The sequence below is a fragment of the Patagioenas fasciata genome, chromosome 5, assembly GCF_037038585.1.
Source record: "Patagioenas fasciata isolate bPatFas1 chromosome 5, bPatFas1.hap1, whole genome shotgun sequence".
Taxonomy (NCBI): Eukaryota; Metazoa; Chordata; class Aves; order Columbiformes; family Columbidae; genus Patagioenas; species Patagioenas fasciata.
This window is the reverse complement of record NC_092524.1, coordinates 45718032-45739342: the sequence shown is the minus strand read 5'-3', so window position 1 is coordinate 45739342 and position 21311 is coordinate 45718032. Positions and strand designations below refer to the sequence as shown.

Below are 21311 nucleotides of genomic sequence, written 5' to 3'. Positions count from 1 at the left end.
CCCTGGTGCCCGCTCCGGGAATGCCTGGGAGCCCCCGGCTCAGGCCCCTTTTATCCGCCCAGCCGGGAGCCCGAGCGGGGTCAGAGCCGCGCAGCCAATCACAGGGGCCAGCCGCGATTAGGGATGCCAAAAAGCCGGCACCGGCGGTGGCGGGCCCGCTGCTCGGTGGGCTGGGGCCGGTGCCCACCAGCGGGCTGGGGCCGGTGCCCACCAGCGGGCTGGGGCCGGCGCCCGCCCCCGCACCGAGAGGGGCCGCCCCGGCGGGGCAGGCCCGGGCACCGCTTCGCCTCCAGCCGTGCTGGGAGACATGAGGGTAGGGAGGGATGGAAGCATCCGTACTTCCCGGCTCCAACCTGGCCGTTCACAGCACGGGGCACTGATCCCGGAGGAGAGATGAGCGAAACAGCCACATAGGTAAACGGCGGGCCTCCCCGGCTTTCTTGCTCAACCCATATTCTGGGATAAATACAGGTCAGCAGGGAAATACGGGTGCACGGAGGAAGCCTAAGGACAAAATCCAAGCAGTGTGCCTTGAAAGTGTAGAGCTGGAAGCAGGGAAATACGGGTGCACGGAGGAAGCCTAAGGACAAAATCCAAGCAGTGTGCCTTGAAAGTGTAGAGCTGGAAGCATTGTATTTTGGAAAAAACATATGGCTTCACGTCATCAGAGGTGGTTAAAGTTGCTCAGACTCTCTAGACGCTCCTGCCCATCAGCACAGTTTCTGAGCCACATGGTTCTTCAGAAACAGAGAGAGCCTTTCACCTCCCATGGGCAAGATACCATACACATTATCCCTGCCAGCTCTGTGCCAACCGAAGACATGCAACTAAGAGAAAGCATAAGTCATCCCTTGTTTCACTCGACCTGAGGCAACAGCTCCACCACAGCATGGCTCCTAAAGTCTGCCCATGGGGGCCAGTCAATCAGTGGGACGTCAAGCTGGGGCTGGGACTGCAGCTCCAGATCAGCAAAAAAATCCCATCTTCCACCCCAGCTTCAATGTAAAGCATTTCCCTCTTTCTCCTCAGCTTTACAGGTCTCCGGGGTAGTCTATCAGGTCAAACAGCTCCTGCCTTCCTGTGAAGGGGAGGCACTCTGGGTGTCCAGAGGAGGTTCTCTGGTGCCTGGTGTGTGATGGCACAGTGAGAGCTGGGAACTGCCTCTGAAATCAAGGAGATCTGTCCAGGATGGCCACAGGTTTTATGGACTGCCCACAGGCCGTGTTCTGCGTATGTGTTCCGGCAGACTCAGTCTTAGCCTGCCAAAAGATTTAGGCTGCTGCAAATGGTGCATATCATCCCTTTCCTGAGCAAACTGAGGACACTTCCACCCCAATGGCAGTATTGCTGAGGCCATCTCCTGTGAGACCTGTAAGGGAGTCATGTACCAACTTGGTGTTTCAGATATTCCCAGCTGTAATTGTAAAGCAGCTCATGTCTCCACAGTGATAGAAATGGTTCACAAGGGGTCAATGAAAACTGCATGGGTGCCGCAGGGGCCAGCTGTTCCCTAAGGGAACTGGGAGCCAAGTGTGATAACAGAGCCATTGGGGCAGGATGCCACCAGCCTGAGCAAGGCAAGCAGAGCAGTTTGTGGGCAACAGCCAGGCTCAGCCTCCAGTCAAGATCATCAGACAAGTCAGTGGGGATGAGGCAGATGCCAGTTCAAGTTGGGAAGTCAAGTCCCTGTGTGAGGGTCCAGACAAGTGGGCTGCATGGGCAGGTACAGGCCTGGCTGCCCCGTAGCTCAGGCAGGAGCCAGGAATGAGCCTCAGCTTAAAAGCAGCTGCCAAGCAAAGGAGGGGGAGCCCCTGCTGGAGCTCCCTCCAGGTCTTTCCTAACTGCAGCCTGTATTGGTGAGCTGACCTTGAACAACCAGATTCACTCCTAGAAGTCAGGTAGACCATGTCACAGGCTTTGACAGGGTCACCACAAGCCATCCTACCACCTTACACCTTGGTTATGTCTTGTCCGTGGCAGCTAATGCATGGTTCGCCCTCGGTCCCACCCTGCCAGGGCTCCCCAGGTATGGTATGCCACTTCCTTCCCAGTGTTCAGCCTGGAATTACACAAACCCTGGCTCAGCATGACTGGGTCTGTTAGGGTAAAAATTCAAGCTATCAGGTTGCACATAAATTGTTCAGAACTTTGTTCTGATTATTCATTTATTTCTCTGGTTGTCCAGGAACTGATTCAAATTTATCCAGAAACAGTTCCTTCCCACACATTTCTGATTCAACTCTGCATTATCTGGGTTACACAGCTCCAAGCTGCAGCCTGTTGCAGAACCAAGACTACCAGGTCTGAAGCCCTCTGGAATGTTGCCAACTACCTCTATTTGGTACCAGCATCAGTGTGAGAAGGTGCACGTTGTGGCTTTGCCTAAAGAGCTGCCCAGGGCTCACACAGGGTGTAGAGATGCACAAGGGCGGCTTCTCAACTTGAGCTCATGTTCTCATCTCTGTACACCACCCTTCCTCCACCTTATACTTCAAACTGAGCTCTGCATCCCGACACAAGGACAGGTACAGGGGTGTGGTTTATTTGAGTATGACAACATTTCCTAACTCAAGCAGTTCTACCACAGAGCCCAACTTGGCAAGTCCATTAGAGCTTATCAGCCTGAGGTCCATTCTACAGCACGTGTCACCTCTATCATTTTGTGCCTCGACTGGTGATTTGAAGTAAGCACTGTACTTAATACAAGTTAATGCCCTGAGCACTGCCGGGGTCTTGCTGATACATCCTGGAGTTTCTCTGTGTTTTCATTGCTTTGCTCCAAACACTTTGTCACCTGCCCACTGGAGTGTTTTGCTGGCTTTGCATTGGAACATCACTCAGTGGTACCCTGCATATACTCACCTCTGTTTCTCCTGGTGATGCTGGAGAGCACTCTGTTTTCCTGACCATGCTTCCAAAGCTGTGAGGACAGCTCTGTCCCCTTTTGCCAAGTTCTTTTTGAGTCTCTAGTCACTGAGCTGCAAAACTCATTGCTTGGCTGTTTTCTTTTTAGTATGCCTTCTCATTCCTCTTTGCCTTCCTGCAAGCTTTTGTTGTTATGAAACTGAGCTTATATTTCAACACTTGCTTATACTTATATCTCAATACCTCTGTGACTAACCTCTTCTGCTGCATTATCCTTGATGCTGAACTTTTCCACTACTCCCATTTCTGTTTGGAAATCTGTCCTTCATCCAGATTACACAGTTTGGGCTGACTTGGTTCTTCATCCAGTCTCAACTTTCTCCCATTCTCCTTCTGTGTCCATGAACGTCCTGAATCCTAGTAGGAGCAATATTTGTCATCACCCTCTCAGTTTGCAAAGAAGTGTCACTTCTTCTCCATTTCTATCATGTGTGTTTTGTGTGATTTCTTTCAGCATCCGGTTCAAAGCTGCCTTGCCCTTTGTGTAGACAAACTTCAGTGGATTCATGCCAATAGGTCATGTATCTGATCTCCCTGATGCTCTTCTGTCTCCCTCACAATGGCTTTTGTGTCCTTCCAGCAAAGCCTCACTTGTCTTGGTCTCCTCTGCATGTTCTCCCAGTGGACGTGGCCATGCAGCTCCTGCCTATCTCTCTTCAAATCCTATATGAGGAAAAATACTTTGAATAAAAATCCTTCCCCAGTATATTTTCATTTTAGTTGTGTTTTTTAACTTTGGAGAGCACTGGTGACCTACTGAAGTCTCAGGCACTGGACATTTTCACATTATCCTTCTACCATATGTTGCACTGTAGATGGATATAGGACATGATAATGCTAATATGACAAAACAAACACTTGCTATACAAATAAAAACTGCTGAAACACAAAGAGTGACTATAGCTACCTACCCACAGATGTTGTAGATTCTCTCTGTCACATAAAGTCTTCAAACGAGGGCTGAAAATCTTCTTAAGAGGTGATCTATAACTCGTCCAGAAGCTATTGGCTTGATGCAGAAATTGTTTGGTGAAGTTTTGTAGGCTATTTTATATTGAAGTTCAGGCTAGAAGGTTGCAATGATCCCTTCAAGTCCTAAAATCTCAGACTCCATGGTGTTCATGTTGTCTGTTAGACATGTTCTTTCTGAAAAGAAAAAAAAAAAGCTTTCACATATAAGAAGCTTCTGGTGTCTATTCCAGTGCTCTGCCAAGCATATATTTTTCTTTACATGTTAGTATATTGATTTATAAATAATCACTGAAGATACCAAGTAGATGACAAGGAGATTATGACACCTGTCATGCCCATTGCTAAATGCTCTCAGCTGGCAGCTTCTGGCTGGGTTACTGCAGCCCAGAGCAGACCTCTCTGTTTCTGCCTGCTCTGAATTATCCTGGTAGTTTCAAGCTGCACCTCTTAATGCCTGGGTAAAATCCTTGTCCTGCTGAAGTCAGTGGGACCTTGGACACTGACACTGAACAGATCTAGGGTTTCACTTTGCATAGCACTTCTTTTGGCATTTTGTTTTTTTTCCATTATACCTCATCTTCTCTCCTGACACAGACATATCCATAGTTTTCCTTTTGTTTCTCTCCTGTGGCTGAGTGTCTCCATTCGTGCCATGTGGAGCAGCATCCAGCTGCTAGGATTCAACCACACCGCACCAGAGGCTGCTCCTCCATCCTGCAGTTTTCCTGTGGCGAGGACAGAGCAATTCCTGACATGTTTCCTCTGCCATCTTTCAGCTTGAGCCACTGGGCAGTTCTGCCCTGCTCAGGACAAGGAATTAGACAATATCTTTTCTGTGTGGGGCTACAGAGGGGTAAAGGCTGGACACCAAAGCTTTCTGTTAGTTGAATATATCAGCTGCTCCCAGTGACCTGTAAATCAAAGGGAAAAATCTTAAAATTTGGGCCAATTTGGAGTGGGTACTACATGTCAGTGCCCCATCACATCTGATCCCACCTCATCTCTCTGAGAGTGGGCAGTGCTGGATGGGCCAATACCAGAGGTTTCTTGCCACTCTTTCCCATCCCCTAAAATAGAAGGGAATAATATGCAATTAATAAATGTTTCTATCTTCTTTTGAAATAAGCTTACTAAAAGTGTTTTTTATTCAGACCTAGACCCGTAGTGTAGACATGCTTTTAGCTGTTCTGAAGCAAACAAGCTTATTTTTGTTCAACCAGTTTCAAGTGCTTATTCTGATGTTGATTCATTAAAAAGTAACAAAGCGACCAGACGTGGGCTATACCGGGGTGCAAGCAAGTGGACTAAAATCTGTTCAGCCGAGGTAATTTTAAAGTCAGCTGAAATGTGGCATAGGCAAGTAAGGATGTTTGATGTGGGCATCCTAAACAAAGCTGCCATTAATGTATATAAAGATGTGCTTGATACACTGTGACTGTTGGCCACCTCATTAGCCATTTCATTCTAATACTAGCTTTTGGGTGAGGATGTCCTACTCAGTTCTAAATATTGTTTTGGGATATAAGTACCACAGCTAAATTATACACTATGCCAAAGGATTTTCGCTGATGCATTGTTCTTCAACTGTATTAAGTGTTCCCTTTTTTTTGTTTGTGAGAAAGAGGAAATTTGGGAATCAATTTGATGTTCTATCCATTATCAGGTAACAAAATAGTCTGCGCTGTTCAAAGAAAAGCAGAGGAGGGGGCATGGGGGGAAATCCACGGAGAGCTATTTTTATTCCATAGCATGGAGCCTTTAGGGAAAATAAACATATAGGAAAATATTAGTAGACCCAGCTTCTGCCCACAGGTGAGTGTCCATACTGGGGACAGTATACAAGACAAAGGCAAGTACCTAAAGCAACTTTCTAGCCAGCCCACGACCTGGGTTGCACCCTGCACTACCTGCTCTGGGTACTGAACTTCATCACAGATCTGGACTAATTGGTGAGGGACTGGAAAAATAACAAGATGTCCAGAAAGCATAGTTTTTTTGGTTTTTTTTTGCCTAGAAAAAAGATGACTGAAGTGAGATACCATCAGTCTTCAAATACATTTTTTAAAATGTAGCAGTGGTGAGCTTCCAAAATCGACCACTCTGTCTACTGAGGATAGCAGATATAGTGGACAGTTATCAGAGATGACTTAGCCTGTAGCAAGAGAGTAAGATAAAGTGAGGACTATAGGACAGGCATTAGGACAGAACGACGATCTTGGAGAAACTTCTTTGGGTAGGTTTAAGGACAGTTTACACAAACACCTCAAATTATTGGTTTGTGTATAGTGGATCCCACTTAGAGCTGGGAGAGGACTAGAGAGCCTGGAGAGGCCCTTATGAGCTGTAATTGTTCATATGAATAAGAAGCCAAGATGCCAAGAACATCACTTATTTCACTACCATTCAGAAGACAGAAGCCTTCTACCAAGGGTGAAGTCTAACAATCACATTTGGGAAGAGGAATGGCATTTTTTCCCAGAGGAAACAATCTTGTTTTCCAGACCCTAAGCATTAAGTAAAGAAAAAAAATCTCATCTATAAAATTGCATCAATCTTAAAATCACAAACTGAAGATAAAATGGTGTCAGGGAATCTAAGCAGCCTGAAGCTCCAGCGCTGCAGAGAACTGCTCCTATTAATGTCACATATTGCTAGTGGGGACAGTTCAAATTTCACTGTCTCACTTTCTTACCTTGGAAACAAGTTTGCATTTCATACTAGAAGTCTAAGCAGGTAAAGGCTTGTTCTTATGGATTTAACAGATGTCTTTCATGAAGTTGGTTCTGAGGGAACTCAGCATCTTCCCAGCTTTGGCAAATGTGCTTGGCTGTAACGCATTGCAAATGGCACCTTGCCTGGGACCGTGCCATGCTGGATTTAACTTGTGGCTGTAGTATTGGGAAGAAGGACCCTAGTGGGATTTTTTCTTCCAGTGCACCTACAAAGAGATTGGTGTTTCCAAAACCGAGGCACACAGACAATCTCAAAATGATCTAACAAGGTGGTGGGACCAGCTGCAACCTTTCTCATCTACAGGGAGCATGTGCAAGGACGCAGGGTGCTGCAGCAGCCCCCACCGCATCACTCACCAGCAGTTGGCGTGCTGCTCTTGCCCACACCCATGTCTCCACCATGGGGGTCCAGAGGGTCATGTCTAGGAGGTGCCTTCCCATGTGGGGTTGTGAAGCCGTGTGCAGGGACAGTATTGCTAGGACTTCGGTTCTGTCCAGGCAGGAGGCTTGGGAAGGTAGCGTGCCGCAGCAGTGGGGACAGGGCTCCTCTCTGACTTGCTCCGCTACTTTTGAGCTGTGCAGGTGGCAGGAAAGTAGAGGGAACTCACAGGTTCCAGACTTCTGCTCAGGGTTTCTGTGCTCAACATAACCACCCTGGGTGCAGCTCCTGCTTCCAGCACGCAGCAAGCTGGGTTTCCTGGCCCCAGAGGTGATTTTGTCTGAGGAGGCCAGCTGGGCGAGCTCCTTGGAGAGACTCCTCCTTAACAGGGTGCTCCCATAGATAGACATCACCCAGGTCTCAAGCTGGGCACCTTCTTATGTCCAGCATGAGCTCAGGGTGACACTGGGAGCTGATACAACATGTTACAAGTCTTGGAGCGTGGGGGAATCCAGCATCCCAACTGGAGATTGTGGGTGGAACAGAGACATCCCAGGCACATCAGCTGGCGTGGGTATTATGGGGCAACTATTTGGAAGACAGAGGCTGGTATATATAACCTCCGATGCACATGGATTTGGGGATGCAATAAAGGGCCATGGTAAGACACGAGTGAAAAACAGCTCAAGAAGTTGGGATCAGGAGCAAAACTTCTTCCCCACAGCTACTCAGCACCTCAGCCTGCCTTCCCCTGAGTAAAGAGAGGCTGCATAAGCCCCTGCATACCAAGAAGGACCAAGACCGTCCAGTGGCCTCCTTACTCAGAACCCTTTTAGGAGGGATTTTAATTCGTGTAAATGAGTGTTTTTAATTTGTTATACTGGCCTTTATCTCTATTACCATCTCATTTGCTTTTAAACCTAGTTTTGTCATCCTGACTGAATTCCATTTGATGCATTAGGAGTAATTCTCTTCCCAAAGGGTTAGACATTTTCTCTCCACACAAAAGTCGCTTATTTTGGATAAAGAGACGATTAGATTTATCTTTAATATTTTAATGGCAGCCAGGATTATTGGGTGGGCAGCCCCGGTTTCGGTTGTTGTTGGGGGATTAGACTCTAATAAACTCTTCAGATTGGGATTTTTTTCTGTTTTGCACAAAGTACTTGTATTTATTTAAAAAAAATTCACTTCTTTTTGAGTCATAAATTCCATTTGCTGTTTCCTATTAGTATTAAATCAAGTTGATTAAATTTGTAGTGACTATTTGCACATATATCTTTTTAATTTTAACATCCACAACATAAAATCTTTAATGGTGCAATTTGAAATACCTGCAACATACATTGCTGTTGCTCTTTAAACAGAAATGAGGATCCAGAGGGAGGGGGGAGGAAGAGATGGACAGACAGACTGATGTTGAAAAGGAGGTGAACTTCATCTCCCTGTCACATGTAATGTTTAAGATTTGGGGTTTTATAAAAAGATAGAATTTGGACAGAGCTCCCTCCCCTCAAAATCACCAGCACCTATGGTGAGCAAGAGGAGCTCGCAGCCTCCCCAGGGCCGCAAACCCAGCTCGCCTCGCAGCCCTTCCAGGGCCGGGCAGCCCCTGGGAGGTGGCATTTGCTCAGAGCCGATGCTTGCGGGGCAGGGCGGGCGCAAACCCAAAGAGCCGTTGCCCCTCGGGGCTCCGCACCCTGCCTTGGCTGTCAGGGATCCTAGTTTAGGCTAATCGGAAACTTGGTAATAGAATAAAATGTCAGCAAAGTAGAAATCAATAAGTGTTAATGCTCCAGGACTTTCACTGCTGCGGTCCCCTCGCGGGCTCCCCCCCTCCCGCACCATCCTGTCCCTTTGATTTCAGTCCCTTCTCTAATCCCCACCTCATCAGCTCCGGGAAGGGCTGATCTGCAGCAGAAAATCCCTCATTCGGGGCAAAATCAGCTTAATTTGCAGCAATTTGTAGCAGGTCTTTGCTGGGATTTGAGTCTCAAAATTATTCCGCGGGTGGGGGCCGCAGCCCCTTGCAATATGGGCAGAGATTTCCCCGCTCCTCTGTTTGCAGAGATTTGTCTGGGGAGTAATTACAGCCGGGGGCGCAGCCCGGCCCCCGCCCGGCCCTGCGCCCCCTCCGCCCGCCGGGCCTGGCACCGGGCGAGCGGCCGAACACGCAGCCGCCCGGATTAGCAGCATTAGCAGCCAGCGCCGAGCAACAATTAATCATTTGCTGGTAAATACAAGCGGGAGCCTCTCCCGGCTGGCGGAGAGGGCAGAAGGGGGAGGCCGCCCCGGCGTGCAATAGAGCAGTGAGGAAAGGAAAGGGACGCGGACGCCCGGGGACCTTGTGCCTCGGGATGGGAGATCAGAGCAGGCAACTTTCCTTCCGCTAATGCCGCTAATTACACGCGGCAGCTCTGGCCTCGGAGGTGTCCCAGGCATGAGGACCCCCGGTTCCCCGTAGCGGGTTGGCGCCGGCAGGAGCCCCCCGCAGAGCCGGGCAGCCCCCGGGCCATCCCCTTCCCGCGGGGGGGGCACCCCCGGGGAGTCCCGGCGGAGCCGGACCAGCTCCCGGCTGCTGCGGTGCCGCTTCGCACGGCGGGGTGAAGGTGCCCACATCCACAATCCCAATAATCTCGGGACACGGGTCCCCAAAAGGAGAACATTATTTTGAGAACTTGTTTTCCCGGAGAGAAAGAAATAAAGCGGCGTGGAAGCAGCTTCTGTCACGGCGCGTCTAAATGTCGGGTTAGCACTTTGCTTGGCATCTCGTGACCTTCCTGGTAAAAAAATTAGCTTGAGGTGAAATCAGAATTACGCACGTTAAATTAATTAAAAGCTAATTAGTGGTTCTGAAAAATTCGGCAGGGAATCCTTCGCCGGCGGCGAAGCTTTAAAGGTGGGTTTCCCAGAGATGGGCTCTCAGTCCACACAGTGTAATATCTTTGTAGCGGCTCTGAAGAAAATACAAAATCAATGCTGGTAATGATTTCTACTTGAGTAATAAATAATGATGGGAGCAGGTCAGTTACACCGAGCAATCTGGATCACTTGGCAGGCTCTGCTCATTTGAACAATATGTGATTTTAATATAGCCAAATGCAAGATCATATATCTCAGAACAGAAAATGAAGGTCACAGGATGGGGGATGCTGTCATGGGAAGCAGTGGCACTGAGGAGGATGCAGAGGATGTGACAGATAATAAAAAATAAACGTGGATTTTTGGTGTAATCTGCTCTATCGGAGCTAAGCAATTTTTGGATATATCTGCAAGAAAAATATTACCTAGGAGGCTGAGGATGATCTTGGCATCCCAAGACCATAGCAGATTCATACTGTGTCCACTTTTGGTGTCTGCACTTTCAAAAATAACACCGAAGAACTGGAAACTGTTCAGACAAGAGCTTCAAGAGCAACCTATGAGCTGGGAAACCTGCCCAACAGTGAGAATTAAGATCAATCTATTCAGCTTGTTAGAGAGAAAATTAGGAGGTGGTTTGGTCACCCTCTGTAAGCAGTTAGGAGAGACACTTTTCGAGGGTGCAAGGTTCTTTAATTTGTTAGACAAAGGCATAACAGGATTCAGCACCGGAAGGTCAAGCTAATTCATAATTAGATTAATTAATTTAATTAAATATAAGTATTTATATAAGGCCTAGATTTTTCACAGTGAGAATAACTAGTAGAGTAGGAAAGACATTTTTGAAAGAGATTCTTGATGGAAAAAAAGCTGTTTTGACGGAAATGTTTGGGGTTTTGACAGAAAAATAGATAGTTGTTTACAGAAATTCCAACATCAATATATTTTGAAATGTTTTAGAAAAATCTTCTGAAATGTATTTTTTTCATGTTGATTTTTGCATTTTCATTTTATGTTATTGTCCTATTATCACATTATACCACGAAAAAAAGTTGAAATCTATTTTCGTTTCAATTTTCAAACTCTTAAATATGTTCGCTACATAGTACTGAATGAATACTAAATTGATGGAAAATTCTTTCATTATAACACAGCAGAGAATCTTTGTACTGCCAAAAGTGTGAAATATTTCATGTGCCATGAAGTTTCTGATGACCTTCATGATTTTAAAACATAAAATAGGAATCACTATCTCTGTTGTCAGTCATGGTGTGTTGCCAGCAACAGGTGTGTGCATAGTGCAGGCTGTGCTTGCTGTCAGCTATTGTTGGTGACCTGTAAGATTATTAGGAAAATAAAAAAAAAAAAACCAAACGAAAAAACTAAACAAATGGAGTTACAAACCAACATTTTACAATGACGACATTAATTCTCCATGGAAAGAAGATTTTCTAAAATCTTAGAATTTCCCACAGCATGAGAAAACCTGATTTAGAACCACCTCTAATATTCAAGCATTAAAAATGTTTACCTGAGGAATGATCTTTCCACTTATTAATAGATCTTTTTAAATACATGCTCCAGCACAGACAACACTTTCAGCCTTGACACAGGTCAGACTAGGCAAATAATGTGTCTGCCAACATTGAACATCGCTTTTGCCTCGGAAGTGCACTCTGGGTGCGAGGATCCTGATCACCTCCGTTGCTGCACTTTGTGTTGCACAAGGGTCCCAGGAGGTGCAGTCTGGTGTCCTCACAGATGAAAGGGGATGGGAACATGACGTGTTGCAGGAACCCCCCAGCATCCTCCAGCTGCTAATGGGTCTTCAGTCCATGGCACCAGAGAAGAACTATTCCAAAGAAATCGCCCCAAACATCTACAGCAGAGGTGTCACGTCTTTAGCACCAACAGTCATTAGTGGCTCCTGGCCTCCCCTAATGAATTAATAACCTGCAGGGCAGACAAAGCCACAAAATGTCTACCTGAAGCCATGGTGAGAGTGTAGTCATGAAGAATTAGGGTGGAGGGATGGAATCAAAAGATCCCTGATCCCGGCAATCCCAGGAGGCTGTAAACGGGTGATAATCCCAAACCAGAGCTGTGCAGAAGCTCGCTGTGACTCCATGGTACCCTTGCTTCTGCGGCAGGGAGAAACGTTGTGCTCCAGCTGCGCAGGCATCTGGCAGTAGGCATCACTTACCCCATTTCAGTGTGAATCACTGGAGTTCCATCAGCTTCCCCCTTGGTGACCAAAAAGGCTGAGATGGCAAAGATGGCACCCAGGGTGCCCACTTGTTTCTGTGGACTCTGAGTTAGCACCTGGGAGATCTCATGCCTATATCAACATCAGGTTGCTTGGGACAGGTCCATGGTTTATGAACATTCCCGGGCCTCTGTCTCATCTTACGTCCTTGCTTAATATCTTCCAATGTGCGTTCCATTCTGTTGGAAAATAGCCTCTATTTAGCCACACATCCCTGCCTTTACCGTTGTGTGGAGGTGAGCAGCACTACTGCAACAGCACTGAACGACAGCCCGTCTGCAGGTCAGCACAGATTTCTGAATACACAAAAGTCTCACTCTCCAGGCTTTTTATGACCCAACCTAGGAGACTTAAAAGAGCATTTTGACAGTCTGGGATGGGGGAAGACTCTGTCAGTGCTGCTGCTCTGGTGTGGTAGAGCACAGGCAAAGCTGAATCACAGCCACCTGCCAGAGGTTTGGTTTGCGAGGCAGAGGTGGAGCTGAGGGAAATGAGCCAGGACATAGGCAGGTTTGTCAGATGGAATAGGTTAAAGAGACAAGGAAGTACTTAGAACTGAACTAGGGTGTTTGGAGGCCCTGGAAGGAAAGCAGTGCTTGTTCCTCAGGGCTGAGACTGGGCAAAGCCAGTGGCACAGGATGACACCGCTGCCTCTCCTGGATTGTGTGCAGAGTGGTCGTCCAGAGAAGATCCTGCATATGGGGTGGCCCAGAGAAGTCATCTGGCTCTGGTGTTTGCTAAAAGCCATTGTTTTCTGATGAAGTTAGGGTAGGGCTGGACTGCAGTGCTCCTAGTGCCTCTGCTCATGCTATGGCATTGCCCTTTGTCCTCAGACTCCTAACAAATCCTACACTGAAAAACAAAGCTGAGCATCACTTGGCATTACAATATGTTCTTAAATTTGTTGTTTTCCTTGAAAACCTCCATAACAACCATCAACAAAATCAGCTTCAAACTGGAGGTTCCTTCAGAAGTTAACAACCTTTCGCAAAGCACATTCCAAAATCCTGATGGAAACAATGTGGGGGAGAAAAAAAAGAAAGGAGAATGGAAAGGTAACATGTGTTAAAGGTTTGGTTATGCTTCCAGTTTGCACGTCCTCTAACATAAATCTAAACCTGGGAAAATTAACGGTAGAGAAACGTTTCAGTAATCCCTCTGAATCTCTGCAACAGAAATACCAAGGTGCATAACACTTTCATATGTGCTTCAGAGGTGGATTTATAAAACAGAGCCAATGTATTTTTTAAAAAACATAAAGCATTAATATACTTTCAGTAACTGTGGCTTTTCTTGCATTAACCTGAAGGGCAGATTTGCTACCTCTCCTCGTGTTATCATATTGAATAATGTTCCTAGAAGCCATTTGAACTACTTGTGAGTAAAATATCACTCAAAAAGGTGAGACTATTAAAGCCAAATCATATGTAAATAATATCCTTCAAAGTCTGCTGAACACGTCTTCTAGCCACAGAGCCCTAACATTTTAATTATCGAAATACAAAAATGCTCAATGTAAAAGCCCAAGAGTCTGAAGTATTTGAATTAAGTCCATAAAATATAAATATATTAGGTTGAAAATCATGGAAGTCTTTAAATAATGTATTAAGCTTCTTTTTTTGAGCATTAGAATCGCTCCAGTTAGTGCTGTCAAACCTTTTGCAGCAGTCGAGGCGGAGACACTTTTAACAATCGCTGAAATTTTCTTGTAATCTCTTGATTCTTAGAGGTCTTTGTGAAAACCACAAATACAGTCAGATGCAAGGCAACATGGCAAATTTTGGCAACACAGATGTTACAATTAATGAATTCTTTTGCTTGCAGTGACCTGTAAAGGAGACACATTACCTTAACAAGATCTTGATCAGCTTCCTTTGGAACTGACAGTCCATCCTCGAGTTACTGACTAAACAGGGAAACCCTGTGCTTCCAGCACTTCCACGGACTAGCTCACCAGAACAAACCTCCATAAATATTTTTTTGAAGTGCAGAGTGGACTTTCCACAGGAAAAACAAGATAATTGATCCAGACTGCAAGTTACTGGAATGACAAAAGAAATCTTCACATTTACATTTGTGCTAATGAAAGGAGATGAATGACAGGGTAATCAAAACTTCACAGATTTTGTAGTAATTAATTTCTATTAGTTTTTAAACGCTCGGTGTTTATTTTTTTATGCTAACATTCTCAGAACTTATTTTGTGAAACATTTGCTGGTTGTCAGTGCAGCTGTAGCATTAACTGAATTCTAACATTAAATTCCTTTGTGTCTAGAAATAGCTTTCTATTTTAAAGAAATAAGAGTGTATTAAAGGGTAAAATCACCACCAACTGTCATCACAATGTCATCAGTGACCTCAGCAAAATGGTCTGCAGCCCATTAAATCATATGTTAAGTTTTCTCTCTAGGCTTTAGACCTTCGGTGTCTCTGATCTCTGCTCCTCCTCAGTAGATTCAGCGGGGAGTGATGCTTTCCAGCTGGACCAAACCAGGCTGGATACCTCAAAATGCAGCAGCTCCAGTAAATCTGTCAGTACCATCTTTCCCTAAGAGGAAGAAGTCTGTGATAATTAAAAGGGCAGAGAATTGATCACCATACTGCTTAAAGAAGATCCTCCTTAAAGTTTCCTTTGACTAAGAGGTGTAGAAGATAACAAAAACGCCAACATACAAAGTGTTATTTATGTCAAATGATTTGTATTGGGTTACATTCATAGGATGCTCAGATGTCATGGTAATGAACACAGCATAAAAATCTAGATTAGATACTTCAAATAGATGTTTGTGAATAATATTATATGCAAATATTTCTATGTACAACACTGCTGCACCTGAAGCTTTTGGATCCTGAGCTATGCTTGGTCCTTCTCCCCTTCCTGTTAACTCAGACCTCTCTGCAGCAAAGCCAGGATCTCAGCCTGAACTCCTGTGCAAGTGCTGAGCCTGATCTGATCTCACCAGTGTCAGTGATAGAGGACAGATCCTAGTGCAGGCGCAGCTTGGAGATGTGGATTTAAATTGACGCTGAAGGAACACAGGAGCTGGTTCCATTGACTTCCAAACACGCAGTTGTCCCTGAGAGGTGGAGTAGCTGTTCATGGACTGCTTTTGGGGAAAGGGATACGGACTGCAGATGGCTTAGTGCTTTGAAGAAGGAAAGGTGGACCTGCTGCTTTGAGCAGTGCTCTTAAGGGGGAGCAGAGCTTTTAACTCAGAAACAAGGTGTCAAAGAAGACAGCATTCATATAGTAAGCCAAGACATTGAAGGTTTTAAATACCTGGTACTTTAGCACAGGCAGATGCATCTAAGCCAGTGAATATATTTGGGTTTTCAGCTTCATTTTTCTTGTAAAAAAGCATTTCTCTAAGCCCTATCACTAATCATCACTGCCCAGATCTGATAAGTTCCCTGTTGAACTAGGGGAACTAGGGAGTAAATCTGACTTAAATTAACTGAGAGTTTCCAATTCATGTTTGAAATTACCTGAAATAAATAGCCCATTCCAGCTCAGCACTGAACATCAGCAAATTACTTTTTTCCCTTTTTCTAATTTACGAGACAAGTAAAAATAAACTAATAATAGTTTTTAGCTATGCAAATCACAGCAAATGATGGAGGTTTGCACCAGCAGTCCCAGTTGACATAGACAGGTGACAGTTAGGAGGGAGAGAGGGGGCTCTGTTAGACAAGGTGGTGGACGCTCATGGAGCATTCAGGTAGCAGGGTGCTGAATTTTTTCTCTCCAATTTTTTCTGTCTCAAATACCTAGACAAGTGCTGCACTCTCAGCCTGGCTCTGGGGTATTGTGACTGTATGTGCCTGGGAGAAGAGAAAACGTAACTGAAAAATCCCTGACAAGTTTCCTGGAAAAGTCTGGGCACAGCTCACCAGAGAGAGACACTGTGGGGGCTCAGGGACTTGCTGCTGGTGCTTCCTGGTGCAAGAGGAGGAGCCAGAGCTTCTGTGCTACTTACGATTTTATTACATCCAGCACAATGTAGAAATTGCTCTGCAAGACTCTGAAAGACACAGAAAGGGAAACCTGAAAAGAGTCTGTCCTAGGAACCCAGGGAAAATGCAGTGATTCCAGAAATATTTAACTGAAAAGTGAGAGTATAAAGATACCTTCATTAACATGGCTTGAAAGACAGGACGTATATGCAGCCGAAATCTCTTGCTGGCCAGACCTGCCAGGACGTGCCCAGCCACATGGGTGTCTCAGGAGCCGGAGGGGCTGTGACTGTTGATGCAGGTATGTATAACCAGGAGGAGAAAGTGGAGAGAAGGCACAGGAGGGATGGAGACCAAGAAACTAAAAGGAAAGAAGAGAGAGCCGGGAGAGAGAGGAAAGAAAGGACGGAGAGAAAAGGGAAAAGAAGAGAGAAAATGGGGGGGCGGAGCAGAAGAGAAATGGGGAAGGCAAACAAGCGAGACTCTATTTCTATAATTACTGTGGATTGGCTCGGATTAAGGGCAACTAGCTATCTCTTGGTTTTTCCTTTTTATATAACAACTAATCTCCTTCTAATCAGTTATTATTAAATTATATTCCATTTTTAATTCATTCACAGATCATTGGTGGCACAATTCGGACATCTGGACAGATAATTGAATAGAGATAATTTATGTAAATGAGGAACAGTTGTGTACAGAGGTGGGGGAGGGGAGATTTCGGCTCCTGAGGCCAGTGACCTAATGACGAGTCTCCAAAAGCTGCCCTTACTCCCTGGGAGGACTCAGGTGTGATGGGGGTTGCTGGAGATATTTGGGTATTGTGTGCTGGATATTAACACATGTACAAGAGGCCATCAAGCCTGAGCTGTGTCACTTGACCCGAGGGACCTACCTGTATTGAACATCATTTCTCCCAAGGCCAAATCAGCATCTGAAGATGCCCTCTGCCTCCCAGGAAGAGTTTGTTTCTAATCCAGATCTTTTCACCACCCCAATTTACAGCACAATGCCCCAGCGTTGCACTGACCCATCCGTGGGGCTGGGGCAGCAGCACAGGAGCTACCGCATCTCAGTTATCCCAGGTGGAGCCAAGCAGCCTGGAGAAAGGCCTTGGGTGATCATGGTCTCTCCTGGGGACTGAGACCCAGCCATCTCACGGGACCTGGGTGCCCAGAGCCAGGGCTAGGGAACAGAGCAGCCTTGGCTCAGCCACAGGCACATGAGGCTTCACAAGTGGCTTGGTGTCCTTTTGCTGTGACCAGGGGCTGCTATCTCACAGAATCTCTCAACAGCTAGCCACCCATCACCAGCACTGCTGGGTGGATGAACACCAGCCAGCTGTCAAGTCTAAGACCTTATGCAGGCCTGATCTTAACCTCTGGGACTATCTCTAAACTCCTCAAAAAACACTTCTATGCTCTTCGATAGACATGGTCTAATCCCTCACTACTTGTCCCCAACCCTGAATTTGTGAATCAGGACAAACTTGTGTAGGTGGCCTTCAAAGAGCAATGAGATTCATTAGACCCTGTGTAAACACCTACAGTGTAGAGAGTTCGCAGTGAGCACATTCCTATTCCAGCCGGAGGGCTCTGGTCAATAGGCTCAGCAGAGCCGAGGGCACAGTTCATCTTATCTTGAAACAGTTGTCCATGTTGGATCAGAGGAATTATATGCCCATTGACTTTATCGACAAGATTGATATTGACTACAAAAGTATCCCATGAGTAGCTCAGGTGTAGGCATCTAAAGTTTGGAGAGATGGCCCCCACTCTAAGGGAGACGAGGTATTATTCTGCTTTTGCAGTAATGGAACAGTGCAAATGAATATTCCTCCACCTTAGAACAAGGGCGAAGATTAAAAAGAAGTTCTTATTCTGGACTGTGGTTGTATTATTTTTCTGCTGCATTTGGATGCCACAGAGCTAGGTCCTGAAGAAAGAAGCATGATAGCTAAATTTATCTTCCAAAGGGGGAAAGAATGCTAGACTCAATTGCTACGGCAAAAATTTTGTTTCTATCTCAATATCATAACAGGAGGAATTTTGCTGTGCATACTGAATTGTCTTAGCATTATGGAACTGTTAGAGGAAGAGAATACCACAGATACATTAAACATGTGGGAAAACTACTCACAAGATTTGTTTGCCAAAATAAATTCAGGTTGAATTGCCAAGGACAAAATCCAAATGAAATGAAACTGGTTCAAGTGACCTTCTTGCCCAGTGTCAGAAATACACTGGGCTTTGTTCAGCTCTGTGGTTTATTTTGTTGATTTAAAAAATCCCCTTTTCAGGTCTGTTCTTGAGGTCCTAATTAGCAAAATGCGAAGTGCCACTGGGAAAATTATTGTGAGTTTTCAGATAGAAATTACCAATGAGAATGCAGCCAGATGACTGTAAATAATAGGTTCGGAGCGCAACTGTCAGGCTGGGACAGAAGTTCTCCAGCAAGGAGAGTTTAAATCTGCCCTTCTTCAAATCTTCATAAACGATGCAGAAAGCAGGCCAAGTTGAATATTAATGCCATTTTCAGGTGATGTTGAGTTGGAAGAATTTGTGCCCGCCAAAGGGTGAGAACCAGAATGCCGCTGCAAAGAGAATATAGGTGGGAGTCAACTCAGCAAACTGTGGTACAGGGAAAATCCCAGAGCCAAAAATATACCTGAGAGACAGACAGCTGGACAGTGAGAACAGCTGGAAACAATAGTTTGGTGCGATCACAACCTACATTTGCAATATGACAAAGCTCTAAAAAGGATTGAGAGAGCTCCACATTCAGAAGCGTGACATTGTAGAGCAGCCCATTAATGCTATATTGCTCTAGTGTTGAGTTGAATTTTCTGTGCAGTTTTGCACATTTGTTTTTTAAGAAAATACTGACAAACTGAACAAAGTCTATAGAACAGGAAAGAAAATTACTGGGAACTTGTGGTTTTGGTCTGTGAGCCATGCATAGATGTGCCTGACTCGCTTAAGTGATAACTAAAGGGAAGGGAGTAGTAATTCCTCAGCTACTAGAATGGTACGAAATCTGAGGAGGAAGACTGAAGGTCTGGGGTAGCACCAGGAACAGCAGTAACAGTCACTAAGTGAAACGCAGGTCACAGATCATCTATGCCAAAGATAAAGGTGAGCACTGAGAAGGATGGATGACACCAAGATGTAGACATCTCCGCAGAGTAGCTGGAAGGACTGTGGGAGCTATGTCATGGGGCACATTTAATACATTTGATGTTTTCACTCTAACACTCTTGCCCTATTACTGGTGGTAGCCACCAGTGCCAGACACAGGAGCCGTGCAATGGTGCTGACCCCTTGCATCCTCCATGTTTGGCTCATGTGGATTCTGGTGAAGGCATCTGCATTGCAGGAAACTTCTACACCGTGTACCACATCCTGTTCCAACCCTCCTCACGCCCCTTCCCAACCTCTTTGACATGTTTTCTTGTGACCTTCTGTATGCTCCATGTCTTTCGCTAAGCATATGGGGGGCTGCTATATGTCTTAGGGTCTCAAACCAATATTCCTTATGACCATTAAACTATTTTGGTAACTGCTAATATAATCTGTTAAAATGGGACTGTTGCATTTCTGTTTGTTTGTTTTAATCATACTTTATAATCTTAAGCCCTCTTTTCTGTTATAGTGGAAAAGCTTATTAAGAAAGGGAGCAGTGCTCTGTGTCCTAAATGTATCCTGTTTGGAGTAGAGTATTTCTTCTGCAACCTTATTTGGTAGCCAAACCTTCTTGCCATTTATTCCCATTTAATCTCCAGTTTCCCTCACTTCATCATGGACTTAGTCAACTTCACTCTCCCAAAGGAGCAGGTGGGCCGTGACAAAAATGCATACTCAGACATAATTGACTCTGAGAGGGCTTCGAAGATCAGAGCTAATATTCTGGCTTGGCAGATAATGCAATGTGGGAAACAGCACAACCACTGGAACACAACAGTGAGTTGTTTCATAACAGTCTGAAGAAAAAGAGGGCCTTGAACATGTCCACCTTTAATCCCAGACATCATGAATAGAAGTCCAAGGCCCACCTGGCCAAGGGAACATGATCCTCTTGTGGTCTATCTCTCACCTCAAAAGAAAACATGGAAGGTTTTGTGTTTCTCAGACAGACAACGGTGTGTGGAACATGAAGCATGATACAAGGGAGTGATACAAGGATCCTGGCTTGTGTCAGAAATAGTGTAGCCAGCAGGACCAGGGAAGTGATCGTCCCTCTGTAGTCAGCACTGGTGAGGCCGCATCTCAAATCCTGTGTTCAGTTTTGGGCCCCTCACTGTAAGAAAGACATTGAGGTGCTTGACAACTTCAGAGAAGGGCAATTAAGCTGACAAAGGGTCCAGAGTACAAATCTTGTGAGGAGCAGCTGGGGAAACTGGGGTTTAATTTGGAGAAAAGGAGGCTGAGGGGAGACCTTCTCACTCTCTCCAGCTACCTGAAAAGAGGTTGTAGCATGGAGGGTATTGGTCTCTTCTCCTAAATAACAAGCAGAAGGACAAGAGGAAAGAGTGTCAGGTTGCACCAAAGGAGGTTTAGATTGGCTATTAGGAAAAATTTTCTTGCTGAAAGGGTTGTCAAATATTGGAACAGGCTGTCCAGGGAAGTGGTGGAGTCACCATCCCTGAAGGTATTTAAAAGATGTGTAGATGTGGCACTTACGGACATGGTTTAGTGGTGGACTTGACAGTGCTAGGTTTACAGTTGGAGTCTCTGATATTAAAAGTCTTTTCCAACCTAAATAATTTTATGATTCTGTTCTATGGCCAGGAATGCAAGGGTCAAAGAAAAGGTGGCAGAAGACAAACATACAGACTGAAAATAGCTGGAAACAGAGAGAAAGGGATGAGGAAAAAAATTTCACCCTTTACTTGAAACTTCATTAGTTGAGGTGGATACTTATTCCAGCCTGATAGACTTCCAACCTCCGAAGATTTCCCCAAGGAAATGCTGCAGAAATAGACACTTCTGTTAAGGCATATAGACAGTTTACAGTAAGTCTTCAAGCCATGGCTTGATTCAGATTTCCTAGCAGGGAGGAGCAGTACCAGCAGTCATGTCAGTTATCTGATGGTGATGGGGAGGCAGATACACCCCTGTTTTAACTCTAGCAGCAACACTCAGGCAGTCATGGGCTGGCATGGCAGTGACCTGGGTGGCATGCCCCTGCCCTTTTCTTTTTGCCAAGTCCCAGAAGATAGTAG

General features: G+C 45.5%; 1 long non-coding RNA gene across 1 annotated transcript; it reads right to left on the bottom strand.

Moving 5' to 3' along the window:
- Positions 1 to 10579: 10579 nt before the first annotated feature.
- LOC139828115 (uncharacterized) lies at positions 10580 to 16732 on the bottom strand. Its single transcript, XR_011739396.1, has 3 exons — positions 16265 to 16732; positions 13985 to 16158; positions 10580 to 13143 (listed from the first exon to the last, which is right to left on the bottom strand). It is a non-coding gene; the product is annotated as an uncharacterized lncRNA (long non-coding RNA).
- Positions 16733 to 21311: the final 4579 nt, after the last annotated feature.